This window comes from Phyllostomus discolor, chromosome 2, assembly GCF_004126475.2.
Source record: "Phyllostomus discolor isolate MPI-MPIP mPhyDis1 chromosome 2, mPhyDis1.pri.v3, whole genome shotgun sequence".
NCBI classification, from domain to species: domain Eukaryota; kingdom Metazoa; phylum Chordata; class Mammalia; order Chiroptera; family Phyllostomidae; genus Phyllostomus; species Phyllostomus discolor.
In genome coordinates this window covers 71,097,140-71,106,458 of record NC_040904.2, presented here as the reverse complement: position 1 = coordinate 71,106,458, position 9,319 = coordinate 71,097,140, and the positions used below count along the sequence as shown (strand labels likewise).

The 9,319-nt window shown below is 33.1% G+C and overlaps 1 pseudogene; it reads left to right on the top strand.

Annotated features, from left to right (window-relative positions):
- Positions 1–380: 380 nt before the first annotated feature.
- Positions 381–1,510, top strand: LOC114488290 (annotated as a pseudogene).
- Positions 1,511–9,319: the final 7,809 nt, after the last annotated feature.

Here is a 9,319-nt window from a genome sequence, read left to right as displayed (position 1 = left end):
AGTCCACTTACTAAATTAGACTATAATTTTTCTTTTCTATATTCACTTATTTTCTATATATTATATTTTTCTGACATTTGCTAATGACTAAAATTTATCATTGTTATTAACAAATTTAATTGTATTTTTACTTTTTAAATAAAATCATAAACTAATTTATTGATTTTATTGATTTGTTTTCACTGAATAGAATTTGTGTCACTACATTACTTGCTTACCTTAAAACTTGTAACTTTCACTCACTACTGTTTGTGATTCTTACACTAATATTAATTGCTCTTCATGTTCATATATTTTTAATTCAAGTTGTTGTTAAGAAATAAATAGACCGCTGCTCTGTTCACTCCAGTTGCACTGCTAACACTCTGGGACTTACCATTATGAATACTCTGTTGGAAGCAAATGGCACTTTAGCCTTATACTTTTTGAAAAAGCTGGGAGAGAACAACTCGAAGAACATGTTTTTCTTGCCCATGAGCACCTCCTCTTCCCTGGCCATGGTCTTCAGGGGGGACAAGAGAAACACCACGGCCCAGATGGTACAGGCACTTTCTTTAATTAAAAGTGGTGACAGAGGTGCAGATCCCTCAGGGTTTCCAATCACTTCTCACTTAGGTTAACAGGACTGGCATGCAGTACTTACTTGGAAGAGTAAATGAACTCTTTGAAGAAAAATCTTATGACTTTAACTCATCTTTTAAAGATTTCTGCTGCAAATTCTACCAAGCAAGGATGGAAGAGCTTGACTTCTTCAAAGCTACAGGAGAGGGGAGAAGACATAAACATCTGGACAGCTAACAAGTCAGGAGGTAAAATTAAAGCTGCTGTCTCTAAATAGAGTTGATTAAGTTTTGTATCTGGTTCTAGGGAATGCCAATTATTTCAAAGGAAATTGTGATAATCAGTTTAACAAACAGTAGACCAAGGAAAGACCATTTAAACTGAATAAGAATGAGGAGAAGCCTGTGGAAATAATGGTTACAAAATCTACCTTTAATATGACCTGCATAGAAGATACAGTCACCAAAATTGTGGTACTGCCTAATGTCAGCAAAGAGCTGAACATTAATCTTACTTCCTGATGAAAATGTCGATCTGGAAATGGTGAGCAATTTACTTCTGAGAAATTCCCAGAATGGACTAGACCAAATATGATGAATGAGGAAAATCTGAAAGAGTCCTTCCCTCGATTTATACTGCAAGAGAATTACGTACTGCACAGGGAACGTCCTTCACTCTCTGGGCATGACCGATGCCTTTGAGTGGGACTGGGCAGACTTTTCTGGAATGTCTGGGAGAGAACTGTTTCTGTCCAAGGTCATACACAAGTCCTTTGTGGAGGTCAACGAGGAAGGCAACGAGCCTACATTCACCACTTGCTGCCATCATGATGTTTGGATATGCAGGAATCATCTGCAAATTCTGTGCTGACCACCCCTTCCTTTTCTATATTCAGCACAGCAAAGCCAATAGTATTCCATTTTGTGGTGGATTCTCCTCCCTTAAGTAAATGACCTGCACTACATGTAGCTTTTCTCCTGCGTCCTACTGACCCACTGTCCCTGTGACACTTAACAATGTGCCTGAAATGTAAAATAACCTTGGTGACAATCCAAAAATAAAGGCCCTAATTTTGAATTCCCCCCCTAAAAGATACACCATATGTCAGTAGCCCCAAATTTTTATGTGTCAAAATAATGTATTACTGTTTATAGTTTTTATATAAGTGCATGATTAATTAAAATATTTGTATCTTTTATTTCTTATAATCTCATTTTAATTTAATTTTACCTTTTTACTGTATTATACATAAGACTAACAGAAAACTATATAGCCACACAAAAAAATTTTTAGAGCATAATTATTTTAAGGCAGGCTATTGAAATACAAAACCTAATTAAAAACTACAACTTGGCCAGCCTCTGTAGATGTCCATGTATTATTACCATCACAATCCCTTTCTTCCTACTGAATGGACCCACTATTCCGTATTTTATAGTAATCACTTTCCTGACCTGTAACTGTTGAAGGATCTGAACCAAGCCTTTAGTGCAATATGTAGGATTTTCCACGGTGTGAATTTTGCCAATCGCATATTCAGCGTTCAACATTTGTCTTTGTATCCCCTGCAAAGTGTCATATGGATCCAAAGGCTTGATCAGACCCGGGTCCAAGGTCTTTGGAATAACCATGGTGGTCTCTGCCCTTTCAGCATTAGATAGTAAGTTTGGTTGTCTCTTGAAAATCTGCTTTCCTTATTTACTATTTAATTACCCCTTGATTTATTTCATATAGAAAAGTCAGGATAAATATTTAATTATTTCTTTTATTGACCATTTTTAAAAATAATGAAATAGTTCTTTATTATTCCTCATAGGTGACCTATTAGCTAATTAAAAACATCATTAAGAGCACACAATTCAAATATAATCATGGGTTTCAATTATTTGCAAATATTATGCTTACTGAAGTTCAAATTGCCTCAACTTTGACCAGTGGAAAACTTTCAGACATAGTTTCTAATTATTTGTTTTCGTCGTAACTGGTGGTTTTGATAACTTCTTTAATTTCTAATATGATAAGACGTTCCAGGCTCTTCTTGAATATTTAACCATTTATGCAAGAAGTCCTAGTCTCTGCCTGGCTGGCGTAGCTCAGTGGATTGAGCGCCGGCTGGGAACCAAAGTGTCCCAGGTTCGATTCCCAGCCAGGGTACATTCCTGGGTTGCAGGCCATAACCCCCAGCAACCGCACATTGATGTTTCTCTCTCTCTCTCTCTCTCTATCTCCCTCCCTTCCCTCTCTGAAAAAATAAATAAATAAAATATTAAAAAAAAAAGAAAAAAAGAAAAGGCACAAAAATAAAAAAAAAATAAAAAAAAAGAAGTCCTAGTCTCTGTAGGGGGCAGTGGTATTTCAATGTTATAATCTAATTGGTGTGGATGTTCATTGCTACTAGTCCAGTCATTGATTTTAGTCCTTTGCTGAGGACTGCCTTAGGGAATGTACGTGTATAGTCATTATCTTCCTTTTTTTATACAGAAGTAAGTTTGGTTTTCAATAACACAGAAAGAATTTGAATATCTTATAATTACTCATTTGTTTTTTCCACAGTTAGCACAGTTATCACTTGCCTCACATTTTCTTTCCTTAAAATACTAAATATTTTTATCCATTGTCTTACACCACCCAAATTTGTTCATAAAAACTATAAAGAAATACAGAAAATATTATTCTTATTAAGGCAGAAAAAATTCAGATTATGATCTAGTTTTCTTCCTCATTTAAATCTTTTACTCTGTTTTCTCAAATACCCAATTTTTTTTCTATTTGAAAAAAAAACAATATAGTAACTAGAACATTTTTGTGTTAGTCATTGTTATTCAATATTCTCAGATATATGTGATATTCAATTGCATTTTAAAATATTTAATTTCTACATTTTATGTATTGCTGTTAAGCATATAACTTTTGTATTTGTTCTGTCCTCTTATTGTTGATTTTTCTTAATTGAAAAATATTTGTGTGTTTGATTTTATTTGCCTCCTAATATCTATTGTATTTTTTGATATATTTTAACTTTTTGGAACTTAGGTTTTTAGTATAGCTTTAAAATTTTGAAGTTATTTTAAACTTATGGAAAAAATTATAAGCACAATTTTTCCTTAAAGTCAGGATGTATGTATTTTATATGGTGAATGCCATCATCACATAATTGACTATGTAATTGTTATATAACACAAACACAATAAATATCAAAATCACACAAAAATATCAAAATCAGAAAGTTAACATAGATATATTATTACTATCTAATCCCTGGGCATATTCAATTTTTGACAGTTGTCCTTGTCAAAACATTTTTAGTTTTTACCAAAATTAGAAGTTAACCTATCAGAGCTTCATGGATACTAACTGTACCCATGTGAGCCTTGCATCAGTCACAAGACATTTTTGCTCATAATATAGTAAGCCACATGAGCTTCATGTTTATTCAACTTGTCTTGCCTCTTAATTTATTTGTTTTAATTTTAACTTTTTTCTATTTCAATAGTGAGTTTTAAATGTTTATGATTGCTAAAAATGTTTCAAAAATAATTACTTGTATCAAATTTCTCTCTTCACAACCCTGTACTGTCCCATTTAAACATCTTTAATACTCTAAAAATACTAATGCTTTTCACAATGTACATTTAGAAGAGATCTCTAAATAAAAGGCCAGTGTAATTTTTATTTTAACTCCGATGCCAATTGAATGTATAAAGTATACTAGTTTTCTTTAAAATATATTTTCAGTAAGTTTATTAAAAATCATTTATTCCAAAATAATGTAATGAATTGAAACATATAGTCTAGCCACTATCTTGTTATGTTTGGAGTCTTGTATGACTATTTAAAACTAGATGATTAGTAAGAATCATGTAGATGAGATTATTTATGGCCTTGTGCCTATAAATTTAATTATTTGTTTCAGATGAATTTGTTAACTAATAAAATAAAAAATAAGAATCACATGTTTAGTAGTAAGACTGGAATGATAGTTGGACTAATCCTTCTAAAAGTAATTAAAATTCTGAATGATACATACTATAAAAGCCTTTTAAAATACAGGTATACACATATTTTATTTAAAGCTGTATATGTATAATTTTTTTAAATTTTTATTTGTTACTTTATTTTTCATTAGAAACAAATATATTCATATATCTCTAATTCAGTAAGGTATATTAAATACCAGAGCAAGACACCTACATTTCTTCATTCACACCTACATTTACTTCTTCACAGTGAAAATTTTAATTAATCTGAAAATTTGAATTCTAGGAAAAGAAAAACAGTTAAACAGTTAATCAGCATAGCCTTCAGAGAATACCTCTGTAGGCTTCTCAATGTAAGTTGACACAGGTAGACAGCATGGATTTGTTTACATTATTTTGATATTGCATTCTAAAATTAACAAATTTTATAAATAAACATATATTGTTGAACATCATTATCAAGACTCTATCTTTGTAAAGAAAGATACGGTATTGGTGGATGATTTGGGAGGGGGTAGTTTAGTAGAAAACTAGTATTTTTTGAGGGTTTGCTCTGTATCAAACATTTTATATAGATTTCTTCATTTATTCTTCTAAACACAAAGAAATGTATATACTTTAAGGATGAGGAAATTCAAAGGAAAATGTTAAAGAACAAGCAAATTTGAGCAATTAGTGTCAAAAACATTGTTGAAACAGGTTTCTGTAGTACAACCATCTATTCTCTTAGCTTAAAATGTTTTTGTTTTAATTTCATACCATTTAATTTAAACTGTTATATATGCCATCTTTTCTAAGTTATTTTTATTTTGTTTAGTGTCATATTCTTAAGGGCCATTCATGTTGTCTCAAATGGCAGTATTTCATCTTATGACTGAGTAGTGGTCAATAGTATGTGAGGTCTGTCCAAAAGAAGCCCAGCCATTGTTAATATAACAAGAATGGTTTGCATGACATCAATATAACCTGGCAGCCAAGGAGGCTGGACTGGAATGCACATTCACAACAATGACAACTTCATTGTACTAGTCAGAGGAGGCAGTAGATGCGGCTGAGTGAGCACGTGTACTGTGTGGCTGTCACATTCAAAATGACCGAGTGAATAGAACAATGAATCTGCATCAAATTTTGTCTTAAGCTTCAACATTTCTCTGTGTAAACTATTTGGATGATCAAAAGGCTTTCAGGGATGGTGCAATGAGTACAGCACAAATAAAATGTGGCACAAATGCTTCAAAAATGATTGAAAATCTGTTGAAAGTGATCCATGTTCTGGAAGGTCTATAGCCAGCAAAACACCTGAGAATGTTGATCGTGCAGGGGCTGCAATCAACAAAGATTGTCAACTGACAGTGTGAGAACTAGAAGTTGATTTGGGGATTCCAAAAACTACTGTGTCCGAGATTTTGATGCAGAATTGTGGCATTAAACGTGTCATAGCAAAATTTGTTCCATAGCTTCTACTACTAGAGCAGAAGGAACATCATGCTGCAGTTGCTAATGATACCCAAAGAACTGTGTGAGGTCCCAAGGTGCCTACTTTGGAGAGGACTAAGGCATTATTGTCCTATGTACAATGTTTCTTGTATTTGTATCTTCCTCAATAAATGTCTCTATTTTTCATAGTACATGGCTGGATACTTTTTGGACACCATGAACCATATGGTCCAGAAATACAGTCTTATGTATATACAACATCTTCCTTATCCAGTCCTCTATGAAGGGACAACCTAGTTTTTCCCATTGCTTGTCCACTGTGAATAATGCTCCAGTGAATATAGGAGTGCAAATATCATTAAAATAACTGTTTTCAATTTTTTAGGGTACATACCCAGAGGAGATATTGTTGGTCATATGGTAACTCTAGTCTTAAGTTTTTGAGGAACTGCCATACTTTTTTCCCTAGTGGTTGTACCAGTTTACTTTCCCACCAGCAGTAAATGACAGTTCCCTTTTCTCCATAACCTCTTCAATACTTGTTATTACTTGTCTTGTTGATAATAGCCATTCTAACAGGTGTGAGGTGGGATCTCATTGTAGAGTTAATTTGCATTTTCCTAATAGTGAAGTTGAACATCTTTTCATATATCTGCTGGCTTTTTATATGTCTTCTTGGAAGAGATGTCTGTTCAGGTCCTCTGCCCATTTTATAATTGGATTGTTTGGTGTTACATTGTATGATTTTTTAAATATATCATAGGAGACCGTTTCTGCATGGCGTGGGCCCAACTCCCACTTGGAGATGCACAGGACCCAAGCCCACGGATAGGTTCTCCTGTGGGAAATCGGGCCTGTAATGTGCCTAGGCCGCTTTGAGTCTTACTTTTTGCTAAAAACTCCCTCACCCTGATTATTAACAAACATTTACTGCAAAGTAACTTCCTAAAATCCATGCTAAACCATGCAAGGATGAGTGTAAGTGTTAAACCACTTTTGCCTTTTCATTTGCAAATATCTGTCTTCTGTGATGTGATTATCGGCACTAGCTCCTTTGTTTTCTGTAAAGGTAACCACCTAAAGTGAACCTGTGCACAGTAAATGAGGACCATCAGGTAATGTGCCAGGAGATAGAAATAAATGCCTGTCATGGCGGAGGCCTCGGCTTTTGCTCCCCTTGAGAGAAAAGCGATGCTGTTCCTTTACCTCCACGGGACTCGGTAGTCCATGTGAAATGTCTCATATCATCAGTAATGTTGAGGACACTGCGAGCCGGTGTCTGCATCAATATATTTTGGATATTAACCTCTTACTGTTTATACACATCTTCTCTTGTTCAGTTGGTTGCCTTTTCATTTTGCTGGCAGTTTCATTTGTTATGAAGAAGCTTTTTAGTTTGATACAGTTTCATTCTTTTATTTTTGCCTTTACTTTCCTTGCCTTTGATTTTATATTCATAAAATCTTTAAGATCAAGGTCTATAAGTTTAGTACTTTACTGTTTCAGACCTTATGTTTAGATATTTGATCAATTTTGAATTAGTTTTTGTACATGGTGGCAAACTGTAGTCTTGTTTCATTCTTTTTCATGTGGCTTTCCAAATATCCCAGCACCATTTATTGGAGAGGCTTTTTTTCTCCATTTGATGTTTTTGGCTCCTTTGTCAAAAATTATTTACCCATATACATGTGGTTTTATTTTTGGGCTCTCAATTCTGGGCCATTATTCTTTGTGTCTGTTTTCCTGACAATGATGCTTCCCAATTTTTATGAAAAGAACATGGTTTGTCTTAGGAAGATGCTGCCGATACACTGTTATTGCACCACAGGTGAAAAATGTTGAACCTAAGAATCCTCAGTATTTTTCTAATGTGCTGAAAACTATCCTCCCCAGCCATTGCCCTGTCGAGAAATACTGCTCTTGAAATTAGTTACCCAGTTAGCAAACAAACCTGCTATCTGCCTCAAAGAAAAGTTTCATCTCTCACTCCCAAGGCTATTTGTTATACAACCATCCTTGAAAAGATAGCACAGAACAAATTCCATCAGTATCTCTATTCACAAAGTGTGTCAAAAATGTGAGTCATAGAAAATTGTCAGCATCCCAATGGCATATCTTTATTTCTTGTTTCTGCTTGGTCTCCTTCAATGGACAAGAGTTTATTACTCATTCTTTGATTTTCATCATCTTAATGTTTTTGAATATTATAGGTTTGTTATTTTGTAAAATGTCTTTCAATTTGTGTGGCTTTATATTTTTTCATACATAGATTCAATTTATTAAGTTTTGTAAGAATATTGTAGAAATAATGCTGTATTCCTCATTTTTAAAAGCAATAGCTAATAGATTTCTGTATTAAAAATCACTGCTTTTTTCATTTAATGAGTATTTTTTAGGAGGGTACTTATAAATATTCTGGTCCTTGTCATTTACCATGTGTTTTATGATCTATTGAAGATTTTTACCTGAATTCATTATTATTTTGATGGTTAACAAATGGCAATTTTTAAATTCCGTTCTTCCACTCTGCATTTACTTATTGACATTCTAGTTCAAAGAGAGTTTTCTCATTTATATATTTATTTACTATTTCTTTACATGGCTATATTCATGAATTTCTAGTTCATTTAATAGATTACAATGTATTTTTTAATTATTTTAATTCTTAAATTTTTCATTATTTGGCAACTGTGATCCACTTGAAACTAGTTTCAGTGCCTTTGGACAGTTTTATAGGCCTAACATTTAAAGAGTAGTATAGTTTTTAGAAAACAAGATATAAGCACTAGGTGGTCTTCAACTGAAAATCAATATCCAGTATTATTTAGGAGGCAAAAAAGGAAGGAAAAGAAGGGCAAGCAAAAGGCAAGAAGCAAATCATGTTATTTTAATGTATATTTTTCTCTATTTTCATCTAACATTTTTAAAGGTTTTATATATAATGGTTATTCAGTCTTGCATTTCTTCTAACTAGAGTCTTCATTTCCAATTTTTAAAAAATCTATGTATTTTCTTCATGTGTTCTCCATGTTATTTCTGAGATTTTTCTACTTCTGACTTACTTTTTAATTAGTTTATTATTCTTTTTGGGAGGCACTGAGCATTTATTTGGGAGTAAAAAGAATTTCAATAGTGGAAACACAGATTCAGGCAGAAACCCAATAGTGTCCCAATTACAAGGTGAGAGCAAAGGGTTTTTATGAGAAATGGAAGAAAATAATTACAATGAATAGAACCAAGAAATTTCTGTTGGTGCTAACCAGCCAAGTTACTCTTTGACTATGTATAGCTGATTATTGATTCTGTCTTCAGAAAAAGAAGTTGGCATATGTTTTAATATAATG